This window comes from Thalassophryne amazonica, chromosome 1 (genome assembly GCF_902500255.1).
Source record: "Thalassophryne amazonica chromosome 1, fThaAma1.1, whole genome shotgun sequence".
NCBI classification, from domain to species: domain Eukaryota; kingdom Metazoa; phylum Chordata; class Actinopteri; order Batrachoidiformes; family Batrachoididae; genus Thalassophryne; species Thalassophryne amazonica.
In genome coordinates this window covers 4969475-4984886 of record NC_047103.1, presented here as the reverse complement: position 1 = coordinate 4984886, position 15412 = coordinate 4969475, and the positions used below count along the sequence as shown (strand labels likewise).

General features: G+C 42.1%; 1 protein-coding gene and 1 long non-coding RNA gene across 2 annotated transcripts in view; one reads left to right on the top strand and one right to left on the bottom strand.

Moving 5' to 3' along the window:
• The window catches only part of LOC117524748 (sodium channel protein type 4 subunit alpha B-like), a 295022-nt gene that overhangs the window by 115530 nt on the left and 164080 nt on the right, over positions 1–15412 (bottom strand). The gene's annotated exons all lie outside the window — the stretch shown is intronic.
• Positions 13930–15412, top strand: part of LOC117524907 — a 10945-nt gene continuing 9462 nt past the window's right edge. Inside the window, exon 1 of the long non-coding RNA XR_004564912.1 lies at positions 13930–14049. This is a non-coding gene — a long non-coding RNA (uncharacterized LOC117524907). The remainder of the gene's footprint in view (positions 14050–15412) is intronic.

Sequence of the window (15412 nt, the reverse complement as noted above, 5' to 3'; positions counted from 1 at the left end):
CAGTAGAAGCAAAGACAAAAGAAGCAGCAATAGAAGCAAAAGAAGCAGCAGAAGAAGAAAAAAGAAGAAGAGGTCCAAGTCCAAGAAGAAGAAACAGAATTAGCAAAAGAAGAAGCAGAAGCAAAAACAAAGGAAGAAGAAACAGAAGCAGAAGCAGATGAAGAAACAGAAGCATAAGAAGCAGCAGAAGAAGACGCTCTAAATGAGAAAAAAAGTTCTTTGTCATACAGAAATTTAATAAATCATGTTCTCCACCTGAAAGACTGTGCTTTGCAATAAAAAGAGGGAATATAACTTTTATATGACTTGAAACAACACTTGATTGGCCTGTAAGACAACAAGAACAGCAACAAAAACTCAGCTAAGCTAAATCTGTTATTGTGTCCAAATGTTTTATAAAAACGTTTTCAGGTGGTTTATACACTGCACATTTACCTCACGTATGATTGTCTGTTCAGTGACCAAAGCAAACAGTTTACTTGCATTTTTTGCATGTTACAATAACAATTAGCTCATTAGCTTCTGGTGGCTAAGGCATTTTTTTAATTTATAAATAATCAAATAATGCACCAACTTTTCAAATGATTAATTCCATTGTGTGTTTATGTTACAAACAATGGTTAAAGTGGCCAAAAGAAGGTGTTTGCATGTGTTTTGCGCCTGGAACAATAACACTAATTAGCCCGTTAGCTTCTGATGGCTAACACAGTGTTTGTAAATGGACTGCATTTATATAGCGCTTTTCCATCTGCATCTCTTACAAATCTCGGTCGTCGTCTCTCGTCCTGTTGTTGTGTGTGATCATTGTTCATTGTGCTGATGGGTTTTTTCCTGCATTGCTGCTGCATTGAATCATGCAGCAGCAATGAAGGTTTTTCTTTCCCAAGTCTTACCTTGTGTGTGCTTTTTATATGTGTTCATGTACTGGGCCGGCTTATGTGTGTTGTTTGTGTGTGTCGTCTGTTGTCATGAGGCCGGTCATGGTTTTCTCAGCCCTGCTGTTGACCTAAAGCAGGACATACATCTGGAGCTGGTCCCCGGGTGCCTAAAGGTGACTTCTGCTCCTAACTGGCTATTAGGATGGGTTAAATGCAGTAAACACATTTCATTGTGCAGGGAACATGTTCCTTTGTGCATATGACAATAAAATTCTTTTGAATCCTTGAAATCAGATGCTCAAAGCGCTTTACAATTATGCCTCACATTCACCTCGATGTCAGGGTGCTGCCATACAAGGCGCTCACTACACACCGGGAGCAATAGGGGATTAAAGGCCTTGTCCAAGGGCCCTTAGTGATTTTCCAGTCAGGTGGGGATTTGAACCCATGATCTTCTGGACTCAATCCCAACACCTTAACCACTAGACCATCACCTCCCCCTTGTTTGTGTTATAAATAGTGCACTGACTAAATTTATTTTGCTTCTGACTTTTGTTCCCCACTTCCTGATGCATTTTTTGACATAAGCACCATACACTCCAGAAAATACAGTACTCAATCTGTTTTGTTTTTATAAATTTACATTTTAACAATGAAGATGCGAAATATTGCATTGTTAATTTCTGAGTTTGTGCCTCTGTTTATTTAACTTCAGATTATTTTGATGTTGATTTCCGTGAATGATCGTTGTTGTGACTGAACACTGTAAATTCCTCCGATCAATGTTGGAGACTCGCGATCGCCGTATTTCTGCTGCACTTCCTCTCCAAAGACACGCTGACATTTGAAATCATTTTTCTCTCAGACAAACTGCTCGGTGTTGTTAAACTGGCCAAAGGTTGCTGTGACGACAGACAACCTGCAAACCCCACGTAGAAATAAGTTGTTCATATTTTCAACAGAGAGGAGAGAAAATCAATAAATCAGATGGAAGAGGATTTCTTTGGATATTCCACACGATCTCACATTGTTTAGCTGATTTATCTGATTCAGCTGATTTATGTTGTTGTGCGTATTCGTGTTTTGTTTCATGCGTGAATGTTTTCAGCAACTCTTAGCTGTTATGTTAAAAAAAACATACGACATTCCAGCGTTTGATGTCAAGCACAAACCAAAGAGACCACTTCACTGCACCTGCGGCTGCAGACACCTTGCTGTCTGGGAGCAGGGTGCGCACCCTCAAAAGGTCAAAGGTCAGCAGCGAGAGGCTGTGAGAGTGGGAGGGGCTGAGGGGAGGTCCCTGCTGATATTAGGGAGCCAGTGGGAGGGGCTGAGGGGAGGTCACAGCTGCTACTGGAGGGCAGTGGATCAGACATCCAGATAGCCCAGCTGTAGACAGGAAACACCGGACACCAATGAAACGACACAAAAGTGACTCAACTTCTCAGCACAGCAGGCTAGAAACACACAAACTCCTCTGTGTTTATTTCCTTTTTTTGGATCCTGATGCAACAAGGAAACACCCAGCTCACAGAAAGTGATGCCCCCTCAATCATAAATCACAATTATTTATTTCTCTGTCTCTCACACCTCCTCCTGAGCAGCTCTGATTTTGTCCACCTTCATAATCCTGAAAGACATTCCAGCTGACTGGGCCTGGAGGACACCACCGAGGTAATCTGGAGGATCTGGAGGGGCATGTCCAGTCAGGACACCAATCAGAATTTGTGGAGCCTGAGAAACGCGTTCAGAACCGCAGGCAGTTTCATGTGCAGAGTGTGAACACGTCCTGCACAGCATTATGGGAATTCTGTATTCCAAAGGTGAAAAAAGAAGTCAGCAGGTTTCAGGGACTTCTCTTATCATGCTGTTTTTCTGTCTCCTGAGATAACTTCATTTAAATCCAGACTTGGATGATTGTCACTGCAACCTTTGACCTTGACCCTCTGACCTTTGACTTTGGCCAGTGACTAAGCCCGCCGTGGCTGGACGGTTCTGGCTTTAAGACCAAGCTCGGTGATTTATGAAGCCATCAAAGGTCAGCAGGTCACCTATTTAATCACTGTATGAAGAAACACAAAGTGCTGGAGCAGCTCCATGGTTTCTATTTACATGGAGCTCTTTGTGTACCAAAAATAAATTACATATACATCAAACCTGGAGGACACACAGGGTGAGAAACACAGATCAGCAGAAAGTGAAGGAAAAAAATGAGAGAAGTTACAGATGAGAAAAGAAGAGACAATAAATTAAAGGAAGGAGTAGGTCCTGTGTGTAGGTCCTGAGAGCTGATGGTTTGGGTGCTTATCCCCAGATTCAGGAGGTGGAAACACACGAGAGTCCACGACTGGAAACAGATCATTGCATTAGATCCGTAGCATCACTGTACAGGACAAACAGTATTTCAAAAATGCTGATAATGTCCCACTGGGTTTGTCCAGTTTGTCCATTTCCATTTGATTTATAACCAACACAATCACTCCTACATCTGCCTGCAGGTGTCAAGCCTGGGAGCGTGCACTGGTGCTGCAGTTTGCTGCATTCATGACACCACGGAACCATCTTGGGTCCTGGATGGCAACCACACAAACAGTCACCCGGTCCTACATCTTTAAAACAACCATCTACCTGCCGCAGCCAGGGGGCACGTGGGCGTGTCCTCCAGCTACTGCATTCATCAACACTCAGACACCTGCGTACCACTGGTACCACCACTGGTACCCAAGGATCCACACAGTAAAACAGGAAGCACCAGGACCTGAAAGATTGGACCTTCCTTTCCTGCAAAGATATCAGCATCACCAAACACCTCTGACTAGTGACTTCATGGCCTGAATCAAAACCAATAAATATATTTCTGTGTTTGTTAGTAATAATGTCTTTCACTCAGCGTCGCTCTGAATTTAGCTCGCTCTGTGGGCACTCAGCTTGGCACAGCGCACTAATCAAATGTTGGAACTAATTCATCAAATCGCGCAAACAATTTGTGTGTCTTGTGCACGCACAGTAGCATTTTTAGTGCTCCACAGTGGCACACATAGCAAAATCCCAGTGTAAAATTAACACTGCCAGTGCAGCCCAGGACATACAGGGACCCATGAATTTGTCTGGACTAGTTTACATGACCAGAGTGACGTGCACAGCGTGTGTACAAAATGCACGTAAAAGTGCACATGATGCACCTTACACAGCTGATTCATTCCCTTAAAGCCTTGAAGCAAACCTCACTGTCCTGGTTTAGAAATTGATGAAATAGTGCAATATGTTCCAAAATGGTGTGTGTTTTTTTAATGAATAACAGACTAAATTTACAATAAAGAATAATCAGTTTAAAGAATAATGTCATGTCTGTTGGGGTGTTTCATAAGATGGTATGCAGTGATGAATGCTGGGTAAACTATACGCTGCCTCCTTGTCAACCAATGACAGAGCTAGATTTATGACACCTAGTGACACCAAAGTGACACCAAAACAGAAATCCGATGTTCTGTTGAGATGAGCTCCCCATCATCAAACGACAATATTCTGCTTTAAAGTCAGTGTGTAAGTCTTTACTTTTTTAAATTGAAAAGAAACGTATTACTCTTTTTATGTAAAGGCAAAATTTATGTGGGTCTTCTTCGCTCAACTCGAGGGGACACCTCACCCTCCGAGCTCAGCTCCACCACACCGCTCAACTCCACAGGTGAGGCTATTAAAACAAAACGGGCTGAAACGATTAGTCGAGGGACTCAAATAATTTGATTACAAAAAATGTTTGAGGCAAACTGCGCCTCAAAGCTCCGTTTAACGTTGTACTCAACATGCCAGGCCTGTGTGTGGCGCTGTAACGTCCCCAGAAAAAAAACAAACAAAAGACTAGATCATGCACCTATGCCGTGTAAACACTAATCAAATTAGCATCCAAAGCTACAGCTTTCCAATGCAACACGGTAAACTAAAGCCTTTTAAGCGAAAGATGGTCCACGCTGATTTCAATTTCAATTTATTTTTATTTATATAGCGCCAAATCACAACAGAGTTGCCTCAAAGTGCTTCACACAGGTAAGGTCTAACCTTACCAACCCCCAGAGCAACAGTGGTAAGGAAAAACTCCCTCTGAGGAAGAAACCTCGAGCAGACCAGACTCAAAGGGGTGACCCTCTGCTTGGGCCATGATACAGAAATAAATTACAGAACAATTCACGGACAAATATACAAGAAATGCTATTGGCGCACAGGACAGGAGGATCGCCAACACGAATACAACTCCCATCTCTGGATGGAGCTGCACCTTAAACAGAGAGAAAAAACTGAATCAGGCATCAGAAAGACAAAAAATACTGTATAATTTGTCAGCATTAAACAACAAGAAAAACAGAGAAATACTAAGGTGATCGCTGGCCACTAGCCCTAAACTTCACTAAAAGACCCAGAATTTAGGTGAACTTGAGGCTGCAGCGCACTCCAATTACTAATACATGAATTAAAAGAGTAAAAAGCGTAAAACAAAACTGTACTAGTATTCTAGCCATATGAAAGGGAAAATAAGTGCGTCTTAAGTCCGGACTTCAAAATCTCCACAGAATCTGACTGTTTTATTGATGCAGGGAGATCATTCCACAGAACAGGGGCACAATAAGAGAAAGCTCTGTGACCCACAGACTTCTTATTCACCTTAGGGACACAAAGTAGTCCTGCACCCTGAGAACGTAAAGCCCGGGCCGGTACGTAAGGTTTAATTAGGTCAGCTAGGTAGGGAGGTGCCAGTCCATGAATAATTTTATAGGTTAGTAGCAGAACCTTAAAATCTGATCTCACAGGGACAGGAAGCCAGTGAAGAGACGCCAAAATGGGTGTAATGTGGTCGAACTTTCTGCTTCGTGTCAAAAGTCTGGCTGCAGCATTTTGAACCAATTGGAGACCCCTAATGCTAGACTGCAGTAAACCAGAAAATAGAACATTGCAGGAGTCCAATCTAGAAGAGATAAATGCATGGATCAGGGTCTCAGCATCAGCGATAGACAGGATATGGGACGAATCTTCGCTATATTTCACAGGTGGAAGAAAGTAGTCCTAGTAATATCTCTAATGTTGAGGTCAAAGGACAACAAAGGATCAAAAATTACCCCAAGGTTCCTCACTTTGTCAGTGTGATGTATGACACACGAGCCGAGGCTGAGTGTTAACTGGTCAAATTGATGCCAATGTCTCACTGGACCAAGAACCATCATTTCAGTCTTATCAGAGTTTAAAAGTAGGAAGGTTCTAGACATCCAACTTCTCACTGCTGCAAGGCAATCTTCTAAGGATTTTATGTGAACGAGATTACCAGCACTTATCGGCATGTATAACTGAGTATCATCTGCATAGCATAGCATCGGCTCCACACCTTGGAAAATCCTACAGCTAGCCAGGCCCCTGTAGTTGGTGCGGACCAAGGTAGCTTAGCCGCCATTAGTTCCCCTCCGGCAGATCCCAAGCAGCCGGGAAAGCAGGCCGACTGGGTGACTGTGAGGAAGAAGGGTAGTCCTAAACAGAAGCCCCGTGTACACCGCCAACCCGTTCACATGTCTAACCATTTTTCCCCACTCGGCGACACACCCACCGAGGAACAAACTCTGGTTACTGGCGACTCTGTTTTGAGAAATGTGAAGTTAGCGACACCAGCAACCATAGTCAATTGTCTTCCGGGGGCCAGAGCAGGCGACATTGAAGGAAATTTGAAACTGCTGGCTAAGGCTAAGCATAAATTTGGTAAGATTGTAATTCACGTTGGCAGTAATGACACCCGGTTACGCCAATCGGAGGTCACTAAAATTAATATTGAATAGGTGGTTTTCTCTGGGCTCCTCCCCAATCAGACCGGGAGTGACATGTTTAGCCACATGTTCTCCTTGAATTGCTGGCTGTCTGAGTGGTGTCCAAAAAATGAGGTGGGCTTCATAGATAATTGGCAAAGCTTCTGGGGAAAACCTGGTCTTGTTAGGAAAGACGGCATCCATCCCACTTTGGATGGAGCAGCTCTCATTTCTAGAAATCTGGCCAATTTTCTTAAATCCTCCAAACCGTGACTATCCAGGGTTGGGACCAGGAAGCAGAGTTGTAGTCTTACACACCTCTCTGCAGCTTCTCTCCCCCTGCCATCCCCTCATTACCCCATCCCCGTAGAGACGGTGCCTGCTCCCAGACCACCGATAACCAGCAAAAATCTATTTAAGCATAAAAATTCAAAAAGAAAAAATAATATAGCACCTTCAACTGCACCACAGACTAAAACAGTTAAATGTGGTCTATTAAACATTAGATCTCTCTCTTCTAAGTCCCTGTTAGTAAATGATATAATAATTGATCAACATATTGATTTATTCTGCCTTACAGAAACCTGGTTACAGCAGGATGAATATGTTAGTTTAAATGAGTCAACACCCCCGAGTCACACTAAATGCCAGAATGCTCGTAGCACGGGCCGAGGCGGAGGATTAGCAGCAATCTTCCACTCTAGCTTATTAATTAATCAAAAACCCAGACAGAGCTTTAATTCATTTGAAAGCTTGTCTCTTAGTCTTGTCCATCCAAATTGGAAGTCCCAAAAAACAGTTTTATTTGTTGTTATCTATCGTCCACCTGGTCGTTACTGTGAGTTTCTCTGTGAATTTTCGGACCTTTTGTCTGACTTAGTGCTTAGCTCAGATAAGATAATTATAGTGGGCGATTTTAACATCCAAACAGATGCTGAGAATGACAGCCTCAACACTGCATTTAATCTATTGTTAGACTCGACTGGCTTTGCTCAAAATGTAAATGAGTCCACCCACCACTTTAATCATACCTTAGATCTTGTTTTGACTTATGGTATGGAAATAGAAGACTTAACAGTATTCCCTGAAAACCCCCTTCTGTCGGATCATTTCTTAATAACATTTACATTTACTCTGATGGACTACCCAGCAGTGGGGAATAAGTTTCATTAGACTAGAAGTCTTTCAGAAAGCGCTGTAACTAGGTTTAAGGATATGATTCCTTTTTTATGTTCTCCAATGCCATATACCAACACAGTGCAGAGTAGCTACCTAAACTCTGTGAGTGAGATAGATTATCTCGTCAATAGTTTTATATCCTCATTGAGGACAACTTTGGATGCTGTAGCTCCTCTGAAAAAGAGAGCCTTAAATCAGAAGTGCCTGACTCCGTGGTATAACTCACAAACTTGCAGCTTAAAGCAGATAACCTGTAAGTTGGAGAGGAAATGGCATCTCACTAATTTAGAAGATCTTCACTTAGCCTGGAAAAAGAGTCTGTTGCTCTATAAAAAAAAGCCCTCCGTAAAGCTAGGACATCTTACTACTCATCACTAATTGAAGAAAATAAGAACAACCCCAGGTTTCTTTTCAGCACTGTAGCCAGGCTGACAAAGAGTCAGAGCTCTATTGAGCCAAGTATTCCTTTACCGTTAACTAGTAATGACTTCATGACTTTCTTTGCTAATAAAATTTTAACTATTAGAGAAAAAAATTACTCATAACCATCCCACCATCTTTCTCTCCGATTGTTCTGTCTGAGTTATTTTCATTAGTTACTTCCTCCAAACCATCAACACATCTATTAGACCCCATTCCTACCTGGCTGCTCAAGGAAGCCCTACCATTAATTAATGCTTCGATCTTAAATATGATCAATCTGTCTTTATTAGTTTGCTATGTACCACAGGCTTTTAAAGTGGCAGTAATTAAACCCTTACTTAAAAAGCCATCACTTGACCCAGCTATCTTAGCTAATTATAGGCCAATCTCCAACCTTCCTTTTCTCTCAAAAATTCTTGAAAGGGTAGTTGTAAAACAGCTAACTGATCATCTGCAGAGGAATGGTCTATTTGAAGAGTTTCAGTCAGGGTTTAGAATTCATCATAGTACAGAAACAGCATTAGTGAAGGTTACAAATGATCTTCTTATGGCCTCAGACAGTGGACTCATTTCTGTGCTTGTTCTGTTAGACCTCAGTGCTGCTTTTGATACTGTTGACCATAAAATTTTATTACAGAGATTAGAGCATGCCGTAGGTATTAAAGGCACTGCGCTGCGGTGGTTTGAATCATATTTATCTAATAGATTACAATTTGTTCATGTAAATGGGGAATATTCTTCACTGACTAAGGTTAATTATGGAGTTCCACAAGGTTCTGTGCTAGGACCAATTTTATTCACTTTATGCATGCTTCCCTTAGGCAGTATTATTAGACAACATTGCTTAAATTTTCATTGTTATGCAGATGATACCCAGCTTTATCTATCCATGAAGCCAGAGGACACACACCAATTAGCTAAACTGCAGGATTGTCTTACAGACATAAAGACATCAATGCGCATATTAAACAAATATGTAGGACTGTTTTTTTGCATTTGTGCAATATCTCTAAAATTAGAAAGATCTTGTCTCAGAGTGATGCTGAAAAACTAATTCATGCATTTATTTCCTCTAGGCTGGACTATTGTAATTCATTATTATCAGGTTGTCCTAAAAGTTCCCTGAAAAGCCTTCAGTTAATTCAAAATGCTGCAGCTAGAGTACTGACGGGGACTAGAAGGAGAGAGCATATTTCACCCATATTGGCCTCTCTTCATTGGCTTCCTGTTAATTCTAGAATAGAATTTAAAATTCTTCTTCTTACTTATAAGGTTTTGAATAATCAGGTCCCATCTTATTTTAGGGACCTCATAATACCATATCACCCCAATAGAGCGCTTCGCTCTCAGACTGCAGGCTTACTTGTAGTTCCTAGGGTTTGTAAGAGTAGAATGGGAGGCAGAGCCTTCAGCTTTCAGGCTCCTCTCCTGTGGAACCAGCTCCCAATTCAGATCAGGGAGACAGACACCCTCTCTACTTTTAAGATTAGGCTTAAAACTTTCCTTTTTGCTAAAGCTTATAGTTAGGGCTGGATCAGGTGACCCTGAACCATCCCTTAGTTATGCTGCTATAGACTTAGACTGCTGGGGGGTTCCCATGATGCACTGTTTCTTTCTCTTTTTGCTCTGTATGCACCACTCTGCATTTAATCATTAGTGATTGATCTCTGCTCCCCTCCACAGCATGTCTTTTTCCTGGTTCTCTCCCTCAGCCCCAACCAGTCCCAGCAGAAGACTGCCCCTCCCTGAGCCTGGTTCTGCTGGAGGTTTCTTCCTGTTAAAAGGGAGTTTTTCCTTCCCACTGTCGCCAAGTGCTTGCTCACAGGGGGTCGTTTTGACCATTGGGGTTTTTACGTAATTATTGTATGGCCTTGCCTTACAATATAAAGCGCCTTGGGGCAACTGTTTGTTGTGATTTGGCGATATATAAAAAAAATTGATTTGATTTGATTTTGATAGCAGTGAAAGGTAATCCCAAAATGCCGCAATAAGTGCTCAAGGGGTGCTATATAAAGGGAGAAAAGCAGGGGGCCTAAGACAGACCCCTGTGGAACCCTAAATTTCATGTCACTAAGGTTAGAGGTAGTGTTACTGTACAAAACACAGTGAGAATGACTGGCCAGGTATGACATCAGCCATGCAAGGGCACTCCCAGTAATCCCAAAATGATTTTCCAGCCTATCAAGTAGAATATGATGATCAACTGTATCAAATGCAGCACTGAGATCTAACAGCAACAGAACCATAATGGTGTCCGAATCCATTATAAGCAGAAGATCATTCACCACTTTAGTGAGAGCCGTCTCTGTGGAATGATATTTTCTAAAAGCAGACTGCAGTGGCTCAAAGAGATTATTCTCAGTAAGATAGTCTACGAGCTGCCGTGACACCACTTTTTCCAGAATTTTAAGGAAAAATGATAGATTTGATATCGGCCAATAGTTTGTCAATACACTAGAGTCAAGATTAGGTTTCTTAAGTAATGGTTTAATCACTGCAGATTTGAAACATTTAGGAATAGATCCAGAAGTTAAAGAAAGATTAATAATTTCCAGCACAGTCGGCCCAAGAGTGGGCCACAGGTCCTTAAACAGTTTTGTTGGTATAGGATCAAATAAACAGGTTGTGCTTTTTGTTGACATTACGAGTTTTGTCAGCATGTCTAGTGAGATACTATCAAATTCTGTAAATCTAGGTAATACCTCAGTAGTGGTGCCCACATCAACAGCAGGGTGTAGTGGCTGGATTAAGGCATGCCGGGATATGTTTAACCTGATGTCTTCTATTTTTTTCCAAAAGTAATCCAGAAAATGTTGTGCTGTAAAAGGAGAGTGAACTACAGGTGGTTGTCCATGCATAAGTGTTGCCACTGTGTCAAACAAGTACTTTGAGTTATGCTTGTTTTTGTTGATCAAATCAGAGTAGTAAGTCTGCTTTGTAGCCAATAATGCATGCTTATAGTCTAAGATAGCATCATGCCACGCATAGTGGAATACTTCTAATTTTGAACAACGCCATTTCCGTTCTAGACCTCTTGCTTTATGCTTGAGGTCACGCAGATAATCATTGAACCAAGGTGACTGTGATTTGGGGGAGCGGGTTTTTAACACAGGTGGTGCAATCATGTCGAGTGTAGTTTTGAGCACTGAGTTTAAACTATCCCCAAGTCTGTCTACTGACTGGGTATTTGTCAAATGTGAAGCTAAGACATCAGGCAGTCTAGCTTCAAGTTCAGTCTTAGTTGAGGAGTTGATGCATCGCCGTAACGATATATAAGGTTGTTGTTCCACTAAACACAGCAGCGAAACTGTAAACTTAATAAGTGAGTGATCAGAGACCACTGATGTAAGAGGCATGATGTCAAAATTTGTGACAGCAATACCACGTGCGAGAACCAGATCCAGGGTATTTCCACTAATGTGCGTCGAATCCCGAATGCATTGCCGAAATCCTAATGCATCCACAAATTCCATAAATGAGTTGCAGAGGGAATCAGAAGGCCTATTTATATGAATGTTAAAGTCACCAATGATCAGAATGTTATCTACACTAGTTGACAAGTTAGAGATGAACGCACCAAATTCATCTAAGAATTCAGAATATGGGTCAGGAGGCCTATATACAGTGACAAAGTAATACAACTGATTTTTATTCTTTTGACCTTGGCAATGTGTAATATACTGAGCAGAGCGGAGAATCAGATGCTCAAACAAGTAATATTTGTAACCCCCAACAGCTAATAAGCTAAACCTAGATTTATAAATAAGAGCAACACCCCCGCCTTGCTTCGCATCACGAGGGACGTGACTAAATGTATATGCTGGTGGGCAGGCCTCATTTAAGGGGAGGACAGCTGTAGGTATCTAAGTGATGATCAATAATTAGATCATAAATCAACAATGATTTTGAGGACAGTGATCTTATGTTAATGAGACCCAGTCTAAGGACCTCAGTGGGGTTGACAGTTGAACTGTTTGGGTTTAGGGGTGGTTCCAGAGTAGCATATATAAGATGCCTAGAAGTAGGTTTAGGTTTAAGACATTCCACGCGTGTTGCTATTACTGGAACAACCACTGGGCCATCCTCAATTTCAACATCATCCAATATAGTAATGGGTATTAAGTTCGGAAAGCATATCCCTCTATGTTTTTTATGGACACAACTACGGAAGCAGGCCACAGTCTCAACTTGTTGAAATTCCCTCCCTGGCAAATAAACTGCACTATCACCATAGCGGATTTTCTGCACTAAATTCCCCGCTAAGCTAATGGATTCCACATCCACATTTGTCATAAGCCTTGCAGGGTCTCTAATCACCTGCTCCATGGCCTGCTGTAGATTCCTAATGTTACCCTCCCTGTAGAGCTCTATCTATGTTTGCAGACAAGATGGCGGCGCCTTCCCCAGTAGGGTGGAGGCCGTCCGGCATCAGAAAGCCATGGCGACCCCAGAACGAAGGCCAGTTATCAATAAAGCTAAAGCCTTGCTGTCTACAAAACTGCGCCAGCCACCTATTTAACAATGTCAGCCTGCTAAATGCCTCATCGGTACCTCGGGAGGGGAGGGGACCAGAGACTATTAATCAACACATCATCATCATCGGTCACAAGTCCTCTCTATGTCCATTTTTGTGACCTCTGAGTGCTTCATCCTGTTATCATTGGTGCCAACGTGAATAACTATGTGACTACTCGTGTCATGTTCCTTCGTCTGTCTTCCCTTCTGCAGCGTCAGCACCATAAGATGAGATGCAATGTCAGGAGCTCTGGCCCCAGGAATACATTTAACGTCAGCCGACGTCTGTAACCTGACTTTGCGGGTGATAGATTCCCCTATCACTAAAGTCCGGTGTTTTGGCCTGGAGACAGGAGTGGAAGTCACTTGTGGGCTCAGAGAATTCACATCTGGCAAATCCAAGGGGGAGAACCGATTCACAGTTCGCAGTGGCGAGTGTGATCGGGGTGCCACAACCGGGCACCTAGCCCTACGGGGTTTCCTCCGCCTAGCCACAGTCCGAAAGCCGTCCTCCACAGCTGGCGTTTCTAAGCTGATGCTAATGGGCTTGCTAGCCGGCCCAACACTAACTTCATCTGGAGTGCCCGTAACATCTAACTCCACTGCGCTAAGAAGCTGCTCTAACTTACGGACACGGCTCTCTAAGATCTTCCAACATCACGCAGGATTTATGGAGGGTGTAAAATAGAATTAGTAGTGTACTTTGTGCACTAAGAAATTCAAGAATGTAGCCAAGTAAACACGAGCTAACCAATAATAGATAAGCTAACCACTCCTAAGGCTCACACAGACGCAAATAAATTTAAAATTCACAGCAGTTACACTGAAAAACTAACAGAAGTATTAAACATGTAAAAAAGCAGCAGCTATAAAATACACTAAACAGTTAATTAACTAACAGGAGTGTAAAAACTCTGCTGTGTCTGTGTTTTTCAGGCACCTCGACATGCACAGATTTGATCCCTGCACTGCTGAACAATACATCGTGCCAATGTGTCCCGCTTTGTCCCGCTGGACGCCGCGCTACATAAAATAATCATTTCATAGCTGATGATGCATTTATTCTCAGAACTTGGATGAAACCATCTCTCATCACTCCCACAGAGAAATGATCTACAGCTGCAGGTTGTCTCGTGTGTGTCATGTGGTGGAGAAATCATGTCTCACACGTAATGATTTATGATATATATTGTAATGTTTTGGTAAAACAGGTGAATTTTAATTTCTTCTTATGAGTTACATAATGTATCTGTAAAAGTACGTTTATTATAGATGTAACATCTGATAATATTCTCAATTTCAGGTTCAGATGCGCCGAGAGCATCGACACGCAATGTTTTAAAATAGGCTGCACAATGTTCACGACTAGTTCATGAAATTAATGTGTGTCAGAATTTTTGAACATTTCAAATTTTTCTTTGTGCACTGACACACAGCTGCGCACAGTTTACCACAACTTTACTTGTCGGTATGCCAGATTGGGTGCCAGTGTGGGAAGTGTCAACCTGTTTGGCCAGAAACTCTTTAAATAAAGCATCAAAAAACAAACAAACAAACTAATATCTCTGGTTTGACTTATGTTCTAGGCTTCATTTTATGATCATCTCTTCTTGCTTTAAGGTTTATCATGTCGGGCGTCAATCTTTACTTGGCAAGAAAGATGGTTTTGTTGTCATTTCAGCACCACCATGAATGAGACAGCTCCTCCCTTGCTGTGTGATGTCATGATGAGGTCTGCTGACCTGCAGACTGTTGTGCACACGTGAGTCAGAGCTGCGCTTTTAAATCTAGATTCTTGACCTCTTAAAAAGTTTCTAACAATCCAAGTCATTTATGTAAGGTTTAAACAACGAGAAGCCGTGCATTACACGGTTTGAATGCATGACGCGGAGTGGTGTTACTCCGTGTCGTGCATTCAAACCGCGTAATGCACGGCTTCTCGTTGTTTAATCTGCTTATACCCTGGTCCCACACCGTGAGCTAACACACAAAGATTGATTGACGTTAACAGAACTTGATAAAAATGTGTAAGTATTTGGGACTATTTGATGCCAGTCTCAAGATATTTTCATCCTTGGCAACCGTTCTCTTCTTCTTTCCCGTCTTCAATCTTGTTCATTTTGTCCGATGTTAAATCTTTACACCGTTGCTTTTGTTGTTCTTCTTGTTCGCTCTCCTCCTCTTTCCATTCCTCAAACATTTTATTTTGGCCAAAAATATTAAAATTCACTTGGAAATCCATGTTTTATCGCGTTTCTGTCATTCACCTGTCAAAACACAACTGATCTGTGCTAACTGATTTGTGCGTTGCTATGGTGATGAACAGAGCAGAGTGATTATAACAGTGACTTAACTCGCCGAACTCTGTGTGCATATACACGAAAATAATGCACGCCAGTTAGACATGGAATTCTTAGTGACCATGGTGTATTTGATTGTAAAATCCACCACACTGTTGGTTATGTTGGGGGGGTTGGATGGTTCTGTCGGGGTTGAGCCATTCTGCTCTTCTGTGTGTTTTGTGGGCATGTGTATGGATAAATGAATGGAGTCAGGTGTGTGTGTGTGTGTGTGTGTGTGTGTGTGTGTGTGTGTGTGTGTGTGTGTGTGTGTGTGTGTGTGTGTGTGTGTGTACAG